The following is an 18015-nucleotide window of genomic DNA, read 5'->3' on the forward strand; positions in this document are numbered from 1 at the left end:
AAATTAAATCGATTTAATTTGATTTAATTAATTTAATTTTAAAATTTAATCAATTAGATTTCATTTATAATTTTGATAATTTCAGTTAATAAGTTCAGTTCAATTATTTTTATAAAAAAAATTAAAAAAATTGAATCGAATCGAAATTATTAATATATATAAAAAATTAAAGAAAATTAAATTGAATCGAACCGAAATTAAAGAAAATCGAATCGAACCTTAAGATTTTTTAGTTTTGATTTCTAATTTTTTTATTTTTATGTTTTTATTATTTAGATTTAATGTTAAAAATATGAAATTTTATAAATTTCGATTTTATCGGTTTAAAATTAAATCAAACTAATATATATTGATTCGATTCAATTTAATTTTCTCTTATTAATTGATTTGGTTGGATTTTTAAAATTTTTTATTTTTAATTTTTGATTTTATCAATTCAGTTCGATTCGAAACCGAACCGACCGTTGCACAATACTGTTTTACCGCTTAGTAAGAATTTTTACCACTTTTTTTTTTTTTTGTCATTGGGATACAAGGGAAAAAAAGGGTGGAGAAGTCTCGAACCTAGGCAGGCCAGATTTTGAAAAGTACCTTATGTCATCAAATTACGCAGAACTAGGCTTTTACCACCGATATTAACTCTGTTGATATAAATATTACTTATTAAATAAAATAATTATTGCAAGAATTAACATTAATTTATTATTAGATTGGGAAGTTCATTTTGTTTATATTTTAGTGTTGTTAATCAATAGGTTAGAAAAAAAAAAAGTCCACATGAATTTTTTTCTAGAATCAAGGATTTTTTTTAAATGTCAATTTTAATTTTTTTTAATTTTGACTAACTGTAAAATTAGAAATTGTAGTTGTTGATATGATAAATGATGTAATTAAAATATTATTATTTTAAATTATGTTGATCAAAATGTTTTAAGTTTCAAAATAATAATATTTTAATCATATTATTCATCATATTAGTATTTAAAATCTCCAATTAAAGTTTGATAAAATTAACACTAAAATTTAAAATTAAATCAAAATTGACCATTCGTGTACAAATTTAACTTTTTTCAATGGTTTGGCTTTTTTTTTAATAATGAACACTTATTTTTTAAATGTCCTTTTAAAATTATTTAAATTATTACTTTATAATAAAAAATATAATAAAAAAAAATTATTTTTTAATAAATAAAATTATTAATATTTTTATAAGAGATTGGAAGAGGGAAAACTCAATTTAATAATTAGGTGAGTAAAAATCTTTAGTCACTGATCCATGTTAAAAAAAAATTAAGAATGAGGGAAACGCGCTGAGGGCATATTTGTAATTTTATATTTATAAATACTTGTAAAAAAAAATGAGGGGCAGGGAATTAAAAATATTTTTTCAGGAGAAAAAAAAAAATCGGAAAATTTGAGACATTACAGTATGTTTTCCGCACGCCATTTGCTGGCGCGTATATATTTTAGCTATATATTTGGGTAGGGGAAAATTTGATGTGTGGAGCCACTGATATTATTCTTCTGTCCTTGCATTTCCCTATTTAGACACGTTTCGCGTAGACCGATCCACGTTGATTTTTAGATTTTTTTTTTAATTTTATATTTTTGTTTCATTTAAAGCAAGTACGCAGCCACGAGGGGTTTTTAATTGAAAACGTAACTTCGAGGCTTACGGAAACGTAACTATTGAGTGCTGCGCACTGCACGTTTCTAAATGTTCAAAATTATGTATTTCATTATCTTTATTTTTAGAAAAAATTAAAATTTATGTAAAAAATTACTAAATTTTAATACACTCAACGTATTATATAATTAATTTAATCTATAAAATAGAAATTGATTTGAATTTTTTTATTTAATTTTTAATTATTTAAAAAATATAAATTAGATTTAATTGAAAAAATTAAATATAATTGAAACCATTATTATTTATAATTAATGAAGAAATAATATAACATATATTTTATACTATTAATTAATTATTATTAACAAAAATATATTTGTAAATTATTAATTTTAATTAATAATCTATTATAATTAATATATTAATTAATAAAAAATTTAATTACTTTGATTATCAAATTAAAAGTAATTAAATTAATAATAAAAATTTTAAAAAATTTTAGTACTACTAGGTTGGATAGGTTTTAGGTACATAACAGACTTTGACGGATTTCTAGCACAAAATTAGAGTGTCTTTATTTCTTTAAAACCTTTGATTTGGGTAAGTACTTATAGATTTATAATATAATTATCTAGGTGATTATGATTAGTCATCCGTCTCCCCTCAGCCACCGTAGTAGTTTATGGTCAATATGTGAGTAGATATTTATTTATTTACAATTTTAATATTATTATCCTTTTGACATGCTCTTGCATTATTTATACTTATATTTATATAGTTAAAGATTAGGCACGCCCTGCTTTGCATTTATATTTGATGATATTACTTTGGTTGCTGTGTTTTGATAATCTAGAGCTCTGTGTGTAAGTAGGTATGTATGTGGTATGTATGAATATGGGTAGGACGGGCTAATCGGCTTGAACTAGTCTCACTTGGGGCCTGGTCATTTTTGAGGAAGTCAGGGTGAATATGGTTTTGAGTTAATCTTGCTGACCCCCGCATATGGATTATTAAGCGAAAGTTCAGCTCGAGTTGATCTCGATTGCAAGCCTTAGATTAAGAGAGCTGGGTAGGGGGATCAGCTCCTTATATGTGTATGTGTGAGTATAGATTTGATACAGACGCATGAGTGCTCCAGATTATCTTTGATGTGACTTAATATGATATGTTTGACTTGTATAAAGATTATGCATTTTCATTTGCAGGGATGCATTAGAATTAGATACTTATAGAGACTATATATAAAATAAATATTTACTCTCTAAGTGGAACGCTCACTCCTGTTCACTATTTTTTTAGGCTACATGATGAGTTCTTTTTCAGAGTAACCTACTTTCTTCCTCGTAGGTTTAATATCAGTTATTGATTTGTTTTATTATTTTCTAAACTTGAAATCTATAACTCTGCACATGTTAGCAGTGACGTGGATCTTGTTGGAGACTATGTTAATTTAAGTTTTTGATATCAATAAATGAAAATTTTTATGATATTTAAATAGTTATAATTGATTGATTCCGGGTTAAACTGGGCTCCCCTGGTTTTAGATTTTAATAGTTATCGGGTTGGGTTGACCCGAATAAAAATATAATATAATATTTTATTTTCTTTTATTTGCATGATGGGCCTCATTTTTGAGCCCTGATTATGGATTTGAGATTAGTAAGGCTTACTATGGATTTCGGGAGCTTTATGTCGACCCATATCCTAGTATCGGTCCAACCCATGGGTTCGGATCATGACAAAATAAATATATTTTTTTAATGTTAAATGTATTTGGCATCACCTCATGAGTTGTCAAAGATATCATATTGGAATACAAGCGTCTCAAAGAGATTAATTATTAAATACACTAGAAATATTAAAATATAATGCTTTCTTAGATATAAAAAAAAGTCATAATTTTAGTAAAATGAAATTCATATTTTAAAAAAAATAATGTTTATACACTGAATACACCTAATAATTTATCAAAAATTACCAATGTATTACTCCCTGTGCATAACAATAATTTTATGTATGGATAATATATTAAATGGTAAGTTAACAAAAATAAATAAACACATATATAGATACAGTTATTATTTTCTTAAAAAATTATAGGATGATTATAATTTTTTTACCTATTCATGCATGCAAGTTTATTTGCTATTAGATTATCATTTCATGTATGTTATCATATAAGAAAAATCATTGCTTTAATTTTTCCTCCTTTAAGATGGGATGGTCAATTTTTTTAATATTTGATTCAATTAATTATTATTTAAATATATCTAATTAATAAATAATTAAATTGTAAAAGATATTTATGCAATATGTATTGATACTCATTACTTTATTTATATGAATAAATAATTAAATATAAAATATATTTTATATTAATTTTATATGTATTAAATTTTCAAATATAAATTACTAATAATAATATTTTTATATAAATTATTAATTAAAATATATAAAAATTAAATAATTTTAATTAATTTTTTAATAATAATAATCAGATTTATAACGAATACTGATAGTTTAGATTGAATTTTAATTATTGAATTTATCTAGCAAAGAGTTGAATAAAAAAAAAAATTGTACTGATGAAAACTAACTATGAATCAAGCTAAAATCAAAATTTCCCTTTTTTTTGTTAAATATTTAACAGTTAATATTTAATAAGTTGAAATTAAAACAGAATCAAATCAAAATTATGAAAATTATGAGATTTTAATTTCTCTAAATCTTAACCAAAATCATCAATTTTGATCTAATTGTGACATAAAGGGTATATTTAAAGCAGTTACCAAAAGAAAAAAGTATATTTAAATATATATAAAATTTACTTAAAGTTAAATCCTTACATACACACGTACGCGTAGAAAGTTATTTTCAAGAGTTCGACACGTGATATGCTCTTTTATAGCATTGTCATATGGTATTCCCTATTATATATCTAATAGTTATTCTTTTAATAATATAATAAATAATCATTATTATAAGACAAGTTACAATATATTAACACATATTAATTATATATATTTATATATTTAGACTTATTACATATATATATATAGATTTTAATTTTTTCTATTATGAAATTTTTATCTAAAGGTATGAGAGATAAGAAGTAATAAAAATAAAATATGAAATAATTAATAAAAAAATTTAAGACATTATATTATTTTTATATTAAATTAAAAAATATATAAATTAAAATTACTAATACATAAATTAACATGGATAATTTCTTAGGGTATATATAAAACATGAGGGTATTTTCAAAGAGTTGACACATAGTATTATTTTTATGATTTTGTCACATGATATTGTCTATGATATTGACACATAGCGTTTTATATTTTATTCTCTTTTATTTTTTTAGCTATATAATAAAATTTTAATAGTTAAAATAATAAAATAATCATATATTGAACCAACATCAAATAATTCTATATCTTTAAGCAATGTTCTTATTATGAAATTTTCATTACAAAATTTTGAAAGATAAAAAAAATAAATAAAAAATATAAAACAATATTTAATTAAAAATATATATATATATATAAATAAAAATATGAAATAATTAATAAAAATTTGAATATATCTTTAACCAATTTCCTAGTATATTATAATATTTTTATTTCTTTATTATGAAATCTTAATTAAAAATCTGAGAGATAAAAATATTAATTAAAAATATGAAACAATATTTAATTAATAAAATATAAAATATAAAATAATTAATAAAAAAATTTAAAATATTATTTAATTTTTACATATTAAAAATTTAAAAAAAATATGTGTAAATTAAAATTATTTATATATTAAAATTATCAATAGTCACATGCGTTCGTTAGCATGGGCAATTTCTTAATATAGTATTAATATTAAACGATTATTACTTAAGATGGCAATAGCTAAGCAGAGCGTCTGTAATGACAGATAAAAAAAAAAAATTAGGTCAATACATAAATGATAAGTAAAAAAATATTATAAAATTTAAAAAAATAATATTAATATTACAATATTGAAAAGATAATAATATAAATATTATAAAATTTAAAAAACTCGATTAGGCCAAATATCTGATTATATAATTATTTATGTTATTAAAAGCATTTCTCTATATATAATTAAAATAATTTATCAATTAATATTGACACTTAAATTATTCATCTTTATATATGAGTTTTTATATAATGATATTATTTAAATATTTTTAATTTTAATTAATTATTAATATGAATAAATTTAGGTGACAAACACCTAATTTTTAATTCACCTCCCTTCTTCCTTCTTCTTTTTTTTTTTTTTTTTTTTTATGCAGTATTGCATTAAAAACCCATAAAGGCAGGGATTACAATATGACCTATAAAAACACTTGTAGATGGAGGAAGCCCACACAAAAAGTTAGCAGCAAGCCCAACATATCAAATAACTTAAATCCAACCAAAACTCAATTCACAATACAAACCCATCCCTAACCTAAAAACCCTATGAATGCAGGGAAAGACACAACATTGTCAACCGCCGTAGTTATCACCATTTGAGCTATTGTGTAGAGGCCGAAGCCAACAAACATTTGCCAGCAACACAAAGGGCAACCATAGTCACTCATCGACATACAACAACTCTACTAACCAATGTCGACCTCTCAATTCATCAACAAGAACACTAAGCTCAGCTCTTCATAGACAAGCGATGTTGTTATAAAACTCTTGTGCTTGTAGTTAAACGGGATGACTATCACAACTATGGTGTGGAAGCAAATCTAGGAAATGTTGATAAGGTAGAGCAAATAGAAACCTCTTTGTGAAAAGAGCAAATCCATATAATCCAAACCAATGTAGGCATTTGGATCTATCCAAAACAGGCAGAACAAATCTAGCACACAGGTAGGGGGTGAGCAGATTTTAGTTTAAATTGAAAAATCAAATCGAATTGAATCAATTCAGTTCGGTTTTAAAGTTTAATCGATTTGATTCGATTTTATATTATAAAAATTTTGATTATTTCGGTTTGGTTTGATTCGATTTTAAAGAAAAAAAATTAGTTAAACCGAACCGAACTGAATAGTAATTTTATGTATTCAAACCAAACCAAATCGAATCGAATCGATTTATTTTTATAAAAAATTTATGAATTATATTTAATTATATATATATATAAATTATTTAATTTAATTGATTAATATTTATTAATTCAAACTAAAATCAAATTAGATCAAATAATTTAAAAATAAAATATAAATTAAAAAAATTAATTAAAAATAAAGTCTAAATTAAAAATTAAAATAAAAACCATCGGTTTTGGCAAGCGCGTTTGTTATTGTTGCCAAAATAATGAGTGGACTAAGTAAATTAAGGCGTAATATGAATTTTGTTTAAAGATTTTATATATTTATATTTTAAATTTAGATAAATATTTTTTTTTAAATTTATATAAACAAATTAATATGAATACGTTAAAATTAGTAGAATTGAAAATTTAAATTTAAATTTATATTCAAGTCAATAGAACACTTTAAAATCAATAAAATTCACACATATTTATAATTTTTTATTTAATTTAGATAAAAATTTATTTTCTTTCTTTTATACATTGTAATATATAGAGCCGTTTATATAATTTTTTATTATTCTCTTATTTATAATATTAATTTTTTTAATTTAAATTTATTTAAAAATCTCATTAATTTGAAAATAATATTAAAATAATAAAAATTTTAAAAAATAGATATTTTTATAAATTTTATAAGGATTTTAAATTTTTTATATATATGGCATCAGCAAGCAGCCAAACAACACGAGTTTCACGAGGGTTTGAACATCGGACCCACACGCATCGCATCCTGTCCACTCCTAACCAAAACAAAACCAAAGCTCACCCACGAAACCACTTGCCGTCTCTCTCATTCGCAGGCATGCCTGCTTCTTCTTTACTCTCACTTTTACCCGTCTTTGGCTTCTTCTCTCACCTACAAACGTAAACGATTCCATCAAAACAGCAAACTTGTCGCCTCCCCTCGCTGTACTACCGTAATTTCATGCAATTCTTCCACGCTTGATCCCTCCCCCTCCTCCAACAACACGCCTAAGGTGACCAAGCACCGCCGACTTGCCGACGAGAACATCAGCGACGAGGCTCGGCGTCAATGCTCTGTCTTCGTTGCCAATACTTTGTCGGCTAAGTGCGTCCCGTTCAATGCCGGGCCTGACTCCCCCGAGTGGGTCTCTCTCGACGAGATAGTGTGCAGGAGTCGCTCCGGTGGTCTCCTCGATGTCCAGCACGACATGGAAGCTCTGAAGAAATTCGACGGCGCGTACTGGCGCAACCCGTTCGACTCGCGCGTGGGTAAGACCACGTGGTCTTATGGGTCTGGACTGTGGTCTAAGAAGGAATGGATTTTGCCAGAGATTGATCCTGACGACATAGCGTCGGCTTTCGAAGGGAACTCAAATCTATTTTGGGCTGAGCGTTTTGGTAAACAGTTTCTGGTTATGAACGATCTCTGGGTTAAACACTGCGGCATTAGCGATACCGGCAGTTTTAAGGACCTGGGCATGACTGTTTTGGTCAGCCAAGTGAGCCGGTTGCGCAAGATGAAACGGCCCGTCGTAGGAGTTGGCTGCGCGTCCACAGGAGACCTTAGCGGGTCTCTCTGCGTATTGTGCGGCGGCTGGAATTCCGTCGATTGTCTTCTTGGCCGCAAACAAGATCTCAATTGCGCAATTGGTGCAGCCAATTGCTAAAGGAGCTTTTGTATTGAGTATAGATGCTGATTTCGATGGGTGTATGAAACTAATCCGTGAGGTTACATCCGAGTTGCCCATTTATTTGGCCAATTCTTTGAATAGTTTGAGGCTTGAAGGGCAAAAAACCGCTGCAATTGAGATTTTGCAGCAGTTTGATTGGGAAGTGCCAGATTGGGTTATAGTTCCCGGTGGTAATTTAGGGAATATTTATGCCTTCTATAAAGGGTTCAAAATGTGTCAAGAGTTGGGGCTTCTTGATAGAATACCTAGGCTAGTTTGTGTTCAAGCAGCAAATGCTAACCCTCTTTACTTGCATTACAAGTCAGGGTGGGAAGAGTTTAAGCCTGTGAAAGCGAATTCTACGTTTGCTTCAGCTCTACAGATTGGAGACCCGGTTTCTATAGATAGAGCTGCGTATGCGTTGAAGAATTCGAATGGGACTGTTGAGGAAGCCGTAGAGGAGGAGTTGATGGATGCAATGGCACAAGCTGGTTCTACTGGGATGTTTATATGCCCTCATACTGGGGTTGCATTGACAGCCTTGATTAAGCTTAGGAATAGTGGCGTTATAGGTCCTATGGACAGGATAGTTAGTAGTGGTGAGCACAGCTCATGGGTTGAAATTTACTCAGTCTAAGGTTGATTACCACTCTAAAGCAATGCCAGATATGGCTTGCAGGTTTGCTAGCCCACCTGTGCAAGTTAAGGCAGATTTTGGGGCTGTGATGGATGTTTTGAAGAAGTATTTGGGCCACAAGGCTCCTACATAGACTGTTTGGTGACATTGGTAAGTTCTGGGCTCGTACTCTTCAATATATGTTTGGATTTTTAATAGCTTTCCTTTAAAAGCAAAAAATAAAACAAAATAAAATAAAATAAATAAAATTATATGCTTCTTTTTTGGTGTTTCCCTTGTAAATTTTGTTGTAGTTGCCTTTGATGATGATTATTTTTGCCATATAGGTTTTTATGAATACAAACTTGGCATGCCACTGTTTGGAATTAGATTCATTACCCTTTAAGACAAGTTCATGATTGTTGCAGTAAGCTATAAACTTTTCACACAGTTATAAACCTTTTCTGAGGGAGCCAAGTTGAAGTGGGACTAGTAATTCCATTCATACTTGGAAAATTTTGTAATCTTAATACATTTTGATTTATGCCCTCACTTAAAATTTAGTTGCCTCTTTATACATTAAAAAAATTCTCCCATTGCTTACATAAAAATCTTGTCTATCAGGTCTACTAAATCCATGAGACTTCACTAAAAATATGATTCATGAGGGCAACTGAAATTATAGTCATTATTGATTGATTTTTACTTTTTTATTAATAATTCAAAAAGAGAAAAGCCAAGGAATATGCATTGTAAGTTCTAGCATCATCACAGTTATTAAACCAAAAATATGAAAATAGAAAAGGAAAATTGTGAAAAGAGTGATAGAATAGATCAGTTAGTAAAAAATGATCTCAAACTTTTAGTAGGTGGATTATTGGGTCTCTTTAGAAGTGAAGAAAGAGGAACACTTCGAAAAAGCGAAAAAAGTTTTCTATCACACACATGTTGAATGCAGGGGAAATGCTTTCTTCTTTTCTTAGATAGGGCTGTCAAATGATAAGCTGTCAGAGAGTTGCTTAAGATTCGTGTAACACCCCAAAATTTTAATATTTTATTTTATTAAATTTTAATTTATTTTTAAATTAAAAAATAATATTTATAATAAAAATATTATAATATATAATATTATATATTATAATTTTATTTATTAAAATAATATTTATATTTTATTTAAAATATAAAATAAAATAATTTAAAATTAAAAAAAAAAGGTTAGACGCTATTATAAGTAGTGTCCAACTTTTAAATTTTTTTTAATTAATTTTTTATTATTTAAAGAAAAGCTAGACGCTATTTTGAATAGCGTCCACCTTTAATTTAAAAATTTTGATGCAGACGCTATTATAAATAGTGTCCGAACCTTATAAACGCTATTATAATTAGCGTCCTGCACTCACCTCGTTCAGCTTAGCGTAACTCACTCATTTTTAATAATTATTTTTAAATTCACATTTTTTAGTATAATTTTATTTTCAATTACACCTTTTTAGTCAAAAGCCCCCGATTCTACTGGGATGTTTATATGCCCTCATGCTGGGGTTGCATTGACAGCCTTGATTAAGCTTAGGAATAGTGGCGTTATAGGGCCTATGGACAGGATAGTTAGTAGTGGTGAGCACAGCTCATGGGTTGAAATTTACTCAGTCTAAGGTTGATTACCACTCTAAAGCAATGCCAGATATGGCTTGCAGGTTTGCTAACCCACCTGTGCAAGTTAGGCAGATTTTGGGGCTGTGATGGATGTTTTCAAGAAGTATTTGGGCCACAAGGTTCCTCATAAACTGTTTGGTGACATAGTAAGTTCTGGGCTAGTACTCCTCAATATATGTTTGGATTTTTAATAGCTTTCCTTTAAAAGCAAAAAATAAAACAAAACAAAATAAAATAAATAAGATTATATGCTTCTTTTTTGGTGTTTCCCTTGTAAATTTTGTTGTAGTTGCCTTTGATGATGATTATTTTTGCCATATAGGTTTTTATGAATACAAACTTGGCATGCCACTGTTGACTTCTTTGGAATTAGATTCATTACCCTAAGACAAGTTCATGATTGTTGCAGTAAGCTATAAACTTTTCACACTGCTATAAACCTTTTCTGGGGGAGCCAAGTTGAAGTGGGGACTAGTACTCCCATTCATACTTGGAAAATTTTGTAATCTTAATACATTTTGATTTATGCCCTCACTTAAAATTTAGTTGCCTCTTTGTACATTAAAAAAAATTCTCCCATTGCTTACATAAATCTTGTCTGTCAGGTCTACTAAATCCATGAGACTTCACTAAAAATATGATTCATGAGTGCAACTGAAATTGTAGTCATTATTGATTGATTTTCACTTTTTTTATTAATAATTCAAAAAGAGAAAAGCCAAGGAAGGTGCCTTGTAAGTTCTAGCATCATCACAGTTATTAAACCAAAAATATGAAAATAGAAAAGGAAAATTGTGAAAAAGAGTGATAGAATTGATCAGTTAGTGAAAAATGATCTCAAACTTTTAGTAGGTGGATTATTGGGTCTCTTTAGAAGTGAAGAAAGAGGAACACTTCGAAAAAGCGAAAAAAGTTTTCTATCACACACATGTTGAATGCAGGGGAAATGCTTTCTTCTTTTCTTTGGTAGGGCTATCAAATGACAAGCTGTCCGTGAGTTGCTTAAGATTCGGCTTAATAAAACTTTGGTTTGATTCTCAGTTTTAAAAATAAGTCGAGTTTGAGCTTGATTTTTATACTTGTTTAATGAATGGACCGAGTTTTAACTTAATAGTATTCAGCTCGTTAAGGCTCGTGAATCGGCTCATTTACAAGCTCGAGTGATAACTCATTAAATTGACTCCTGAACAGTTTCATTTGTAAAAATATTTATATTAGTTATTGTATTTTATTATGTTATAAATATATTCATTATTTTATTTAGAAAAATTTTAAAAATAATATATTATTTAAAATTATGATATAATCAATATATAAAAATGTATTTATTAAATATCATTATTTATAATTTAAATTTAGTTTTTATAAAAATTAAATTATTCTTTTATATGAGTGTAACACCCCAAAATTTTAAATTTTATATGATTTGTCACGACCCAACCTATGGGCCGGACCGGCACTAGGACCTGGGCCAGCCTAAAGCCCCCGAGTCTCGTAGTAAGCCTAACTGTTCATTAACCCAGCTCTAAGGCCCATTTGGGCCCAATTTCAAGAAACCAAACGGACAGAGTCCGGCCATAAAATGGACTTTCCAACGGGGAGTTTTCGACTCACCCGACCTGTAAACATAATAAATACTCAATTGGGGAGCTCAGCTCACCCTCCACATACTCATATCCTCATAAAAATAAATGGGAGCTCAGCTCCCTCATCCAATCCATCAAACATACATATCATTATACGTTTACAGGTCCAACATGATAATAATATTACAGACCATAATCAAATAAATACTTCTAACACATGCGAAAATTCTAAGAGTAAATAAAATTACACAAATATTGATAAACAACCTGCGAAAGAGAAAAGCAGGTTGTAACGGACTGTGGGGACGGCGATACGTAACGCCTGCAGGTGCCGCCCGTCCCACATCGGAAATGGGAGAAGGGAATCTGGGCCATATATGTGGGGGTCAGCCTAAACTGGTCAGCGCGCTTTTGGGAGCGAAACCTCCCAAGGGGCAAATCCGTGAGGCCCACGGGCCAAAGCGGACAATCTTGGGTGGTGGCCGTTACAATTGGTATCGAGCCGACTCTCCAGACGAGTGGGAGCGAGGCGCCCCAGTGAGTTGGTGGGTTGTAACGGATCGTGGGGACGATACGTAACGCCTGCAGGTGCCGCCCGTCCCACATCGGAAATGGGAGAAGGGAATCTGGGCCATATATGTGGGGGTCAGCCTAAACTGGTCAGCGCGCTTTTGGGAGCGAAACCTCCCAAGGGGCAAATCCGTGAGGCCCACGGGCCAAAGCGGACAATATTGACTGGGCTGGGCTGGGCCGTTACACAGGTTAACCAAAAATAAAATCCTCCTGTAGCCTGAAAAAAATATTGAACAGGAGTGAGCGTTCGACTCAGAGAGTAAAATATCAATTTTAACCATAATCTCTATAACTATCTAGTACTAATGCAACCTGTGGAGTGAATGCAACAGCAACAACATTTTCACATCATAACATCAAAAAGGTAATTTGGAGCACTCACGCACCCTGTAGCATCAATCATAACATATGGGAGCTGATCCCCTATACAGCTCTCTTAAATCCAACCTGGTGCCAGCGAAGAACTCAGCTCGGACTTCCACTTAATAACCAAATCGAGGGTCCCAGCGAAGAACTCAAGCCGTGACTACCCCTCGAAGGATCGGGTCCCAGCGAAGAACTCAAGCCGTGACTACCCGTCCTATCCATAGTCCACACCACATCACACGCACGCCAATGCTCCGAATTACCGCAACAACATTCATGGCACTTTAACAGTTATGAATGCAACATAAATCGTGCCTAGAGTTTAACTACATAAATATATGCATATAAGTGATGCATGGGCATGCTGAACATATAATAATATCGAAATTACAATTAAAATTAATATTTTACTCACAGACTTGACGACAATCACTGTGGCGGCTGGGCGGAGGAAGAAGGCTGTCCCGGCTCACCTGACAATTATATTACAAATATTTAATACAATCTGACTCAATACAGACAATGAAAAAGACCAATACGTCCTAAGTCGTGCCGAAAATCCGGCAGAGTCTCCCCTATACCTAGGACCTACCCAACCTGCAAAAGGGCTCAAAATACACTTCTATACTCACAATCCATATATCCACAACTCAATCACATCACACAGCCCCTCCTGGGCCCATCAAATCAATCATCCATCACAATATGTAAAATTTCAATTTAGTCCCTATAATTGACCATTTTTACAAAAACTGCCCAAATAAGCTCTAAAAATTCTAAAATTTTGCCCCGCGGTCCTTAGCAATATTACTAGGCTATTGCAAAAAGAATCATAATTTTCTAAGCTACCACGAATATTTTATGGATTTTTAATCCGATTTAAGCACTAGAAAATTACAAAAAAGCAAGGTTCGGGTTTACCTTTGCCGATTCCGACTTTGGGGACACGCTCGGAACGTCTGACAATGGGGGGGATAGCCAAAACCTCGATCCAATTCGGAGACTTTTCCGGTAACGGATCTGTCTGGACGAAAATTCACAGATCCGGACAACTGTCGAATTTCCGCGAATTGAAGATACCTACACGAAGCCCAATAATAATATATAAAAAAAATCAGGGGTGTTACATGATTATATAAAATGGTATGTGAAGGATGAAACCATCAGTACATGCAGCTTGATGAACACTAATTGGTGATGTCATGCAGGTGGGTGATATGATGTGATGGTAAAGGTATGGATTTTGGCTGATGCTCCATAGGCCGCATCTGTAACAGTTGGAACCCGATCACGCTTATGGTTCATGCCCAGAAATGTTCATATAGATTGCTGAAGCCCAGTAACAAGCTTGGCAGAATTTGGCGATGGGTGCCACGGTATTTCAAAGGTTCAATGGGAAAATGGCAAGGAATTCTCGGATCTGCCTCTTTTGTTCACGATATCATGAAACAAAAATAAATCAAGCAGAAGATAAAGAATCTAAAACAAAACATTTCTTTGAGATCAGTGATAAATAACAATAAAAGCAGAAGTGAATCTTGCAACACAAACAGATCCTTGATGCTTTTACACCCAAAATACCATGTATGTTCAGGAATAATCATACAGTGATATACTTTTGTCGTCTGATACACTAGCAAGACGACCAGTGCGAACACCAGTCCCTCCAGGTGGCCGAAATGCTACTCCCCAGACCTGGTCTGCATGATTACTCATTGTCTGCACAGCAGCCCTCATGTTCAGATCACATAACATCACAGTTCTATCACTTGAGCCTGTTGCTATAGCTGCTCCATCAGGGCTTGCATCAACACTTGATACCCAGCCTGCATGACCTGACATTGCTGTAACCAGACTCTTCCCCTCAGCATCATACATGTGTACATGAGCATCATCTGATGCAGAAAAGAGCATCCGAGGATTAATAGGAGAATATACAAGAGAACACACAGGCATGAAATGACCTTCCAGATGGTGTAGAAATTTTGCTCGAGCTACGTCAAAAACAGAAAATACTGCCGTGCATTGAGCCACAAGCAAGTCGTCTCCCATCAGGACTCCATCCAACTGACAAGAGAAACTTCTTGCTGCTATTCTTATATGATGGCTTGGATCCTTCTAGACGAGGAATAGATAGGGAGGCAATCAGTTTCCATGTAGCAGTGTCCCATAGTTTGACTGATGCACTACCCCCACCAGCAACTGCGAGAGTGGTATCCTGTCGGTAGGACTATTGTTAAAACATAAAACCTCCGACATCTTTTCCCATGTTCCACATTTTGTCATGCCTAACTAAGAAACCATTTCTCTTGGGTTTGTTTCCAATAAGAAGGAACTGGCAGCAGTATGTATATTCGCAACATTTTCATACAAATTGTTTTAAGCTTCAACTTGGGTCTAAAAATATACTCAGGAGCAATACTGGTGAATGTAACAATTATTCAAAGAAGTGAAATCCCAAAATCATAAATAAAAAAGCACTCTTCATAAATTATGACAGCTTAAAATTGTCAAGTAATTTTCACATAATTCCCAAACTAATAATACATGAAGATCAACAAGTCCATAAAAAAATGCATTTGCTAAAGTAAAATGCTAAGTGTATGAAACATTGTTACCTATATTATCTACTAACTAATGAGGCAGTTAGTCACACCTCCTCCATGCATTTTGGGTGTAGGGATTTTTCATTAGGTGGCTACCACATCACCTGGTAGATAATGCAGGGAACACGTTCTGTAAACCAAAAAATAAAAAAATCTTAAGACCATTGTCTTCTAATCAAAAGATGACAAATAATAACCTACAGTACCTAAGCTTCCCACAAAGATTATTCTTTGAGATACCTTTTAATGAAAGTCAAATGCATGAAAATAATTCCATTCAGCAGAATACAATGCAACCCAGAAGTTCCAAACTAAATTTTTATAAATGAAATTGTGACCCATCCACTGATGCCAGTTGGAACTGGAGAGTTGATATTAGAAGGCTTATACAAATCCAATTATCCCATATAACATATTCTAGTGAAGCTTACAAGTGTTTAACAAGCCCTAAAATTTATTTAGTGCAAATGATTGCTCCTGCTTCTGCCAAATGCCTTGTATAGTATGTAGTTTTTTCTTTTTTCTTCCTAAATTCGTTTTCATAATTGTGATGTCACATATTCTCAGAGAATATAAAAATCTTCATATGATTCCCAAAAACAAATCTTCAAAAGGCCAAATGATGTCTCCTACTGAAGTCTATAACTGGTTATATGAATCCCCGTACTGCTAAAAAGAATCAAGCTCAATAAAGCACCAATTTCCCACATTCAATTAAGGGTGCCCCAACTGCTAAAATTTTCCCTTTCTCAAATTTAACACCTACAAAATGAAGAAAGTCAAGATTCCCATTCCCTTTTCCCTTGTTACCTTGGGATCGAGCTGCATTTGCCATAATTCCGATGGAGGAGCTTCGAGAGTCGCAGTGCTAGCATTAATATCAACATCGAAGACTCGAACGAAGCTATCAAGCGAAGCGGACGCAGCGATGACGCCTGAGGGATGCGCCGCCACGGCAACGACCCCGAGGCAGTGTCCGGTGTTAGTGCGCTCGAGGTTAAGCTCGTCGGACTTCCAAAGCTTGACACTCTCGTCAAGCGATCTGGTGAGAAGGAGCGCGGGTCGGCTGGTGGTGGCGGGGACCCACGTGGCAGCCCATACAGACTCGTTGTGCGCGTTCTCGATGGATTGTCGGCCTGCAATTTTCATTGATTTGGCAATGTCGATTATTGTTGTGCTTGCCTCTCCAGCTTTGACGACATGTCGTTGGATTTTTTTTTTATAATAATATTTATATAAGTTAAAATTTAAATATTTTAAGGAAATATTAAAATATAAATTACTAATAAAAATAATTTTTATAAAAATTATTAATTAAAATATATAAAATTAAATAAATTCAACACTTTTTAGATAATAATAATCAATTTTAAAATATAAAAATATTTATACATATATAATATAAATATTATTAATTTAATATTATAATTAAATAATAAAAAATATTTTCATAAAAATATAATTTATATGAAAAAATATTTTATTTTATACATAAATTATTTTAATTTATGTTAAAATTTGAATTAAAAAATCAGATGAATTTCCAAAAACTTGAATTTTTTGAATTTTGTTTGTTAAGTTTTTATTTTTTAATTTTTAAATATAAGTATATATATTGTGTATTTAATAATATAAATGAAAAATAAACATTTATTAACAAAATGAAAGATATAATTAAAAAAAAGGAATTACTTTTTTAAGTGGGAAATAATAGAGGTTAGTGGGGAAGAAATATCAAATTCCAAACACATGGACTTTTCGAAAATGATATATTAAGTATAATTATTTTAATTTTTAAAATTAATGTTTTGACAAAGTTTTCTTTCTTTTTTTAAAAAATTTTAGTCTTCTAAAATTAAAATATTTGTGGATTTAACAATGCACAATTAAAAAATAAAAATTTATTAAATAAATATTAAAAATTTAAGGATTTGAAAATAGATTTTTCTATTATTAAGAGATGAGTGAAAGACTTATTTTTACTATGTAATTATTTCATATGATAAATAGAAAAAAAATATTGGAAAGAAAAATATGGCACCCACCATATATTTCATCATTGCTCACATGTGGGATATAATTAGAAAATAAAAACCAGTTTATAAAGAAGATTTTTAAATAAATAAAATTAAATAATTTTAAAAATAAAAATATTCATAAGAAAATTATATAAATATTTATTTATGAATTTATCATTTATTATTAATCATTGACTATCAATATTAAATACAGTAAAGAATTAAAATTG

General features: G+C 30.8%; 2 pseudogenes; one reads left to right on the forward strand and one right to left on the reverse strand.

Annotated features, from left to right (window-relative positions):
• Positions 1-7395: 7395 nt before the first annotated feature.
• LOC110635961 (threonine synthase, chloroplastic-like) lies at positions 7396-15660 on the forward strand (annotated as a pseudogene).
• LOC110635963 (WD repeat-containing protein VIP3-like) lies at positions 14642-16950 on the reverse strand (annotated as a pseudogene).
• Between the last annotated feature and the right edge of the window lie 1065 nt (positions 16951-18015).

This window comes from Hevea brasiliensis, chromosome 4, assembly GCF_030052815.1.
Source record: "Hevea brasiliensis isolate MT/VB/25A 57/8 chromosome 4, ASM3005281v1, whole genome shotgun sequence".
Classification (NCBI taxonomy): domain Eukaryota; kingdom Viridiplantae; phylum Streptophyta; class Magnoliopsida; order Malpighiales; family Euphorbiaceae; genus Hevea; species Hevea brasiliensis.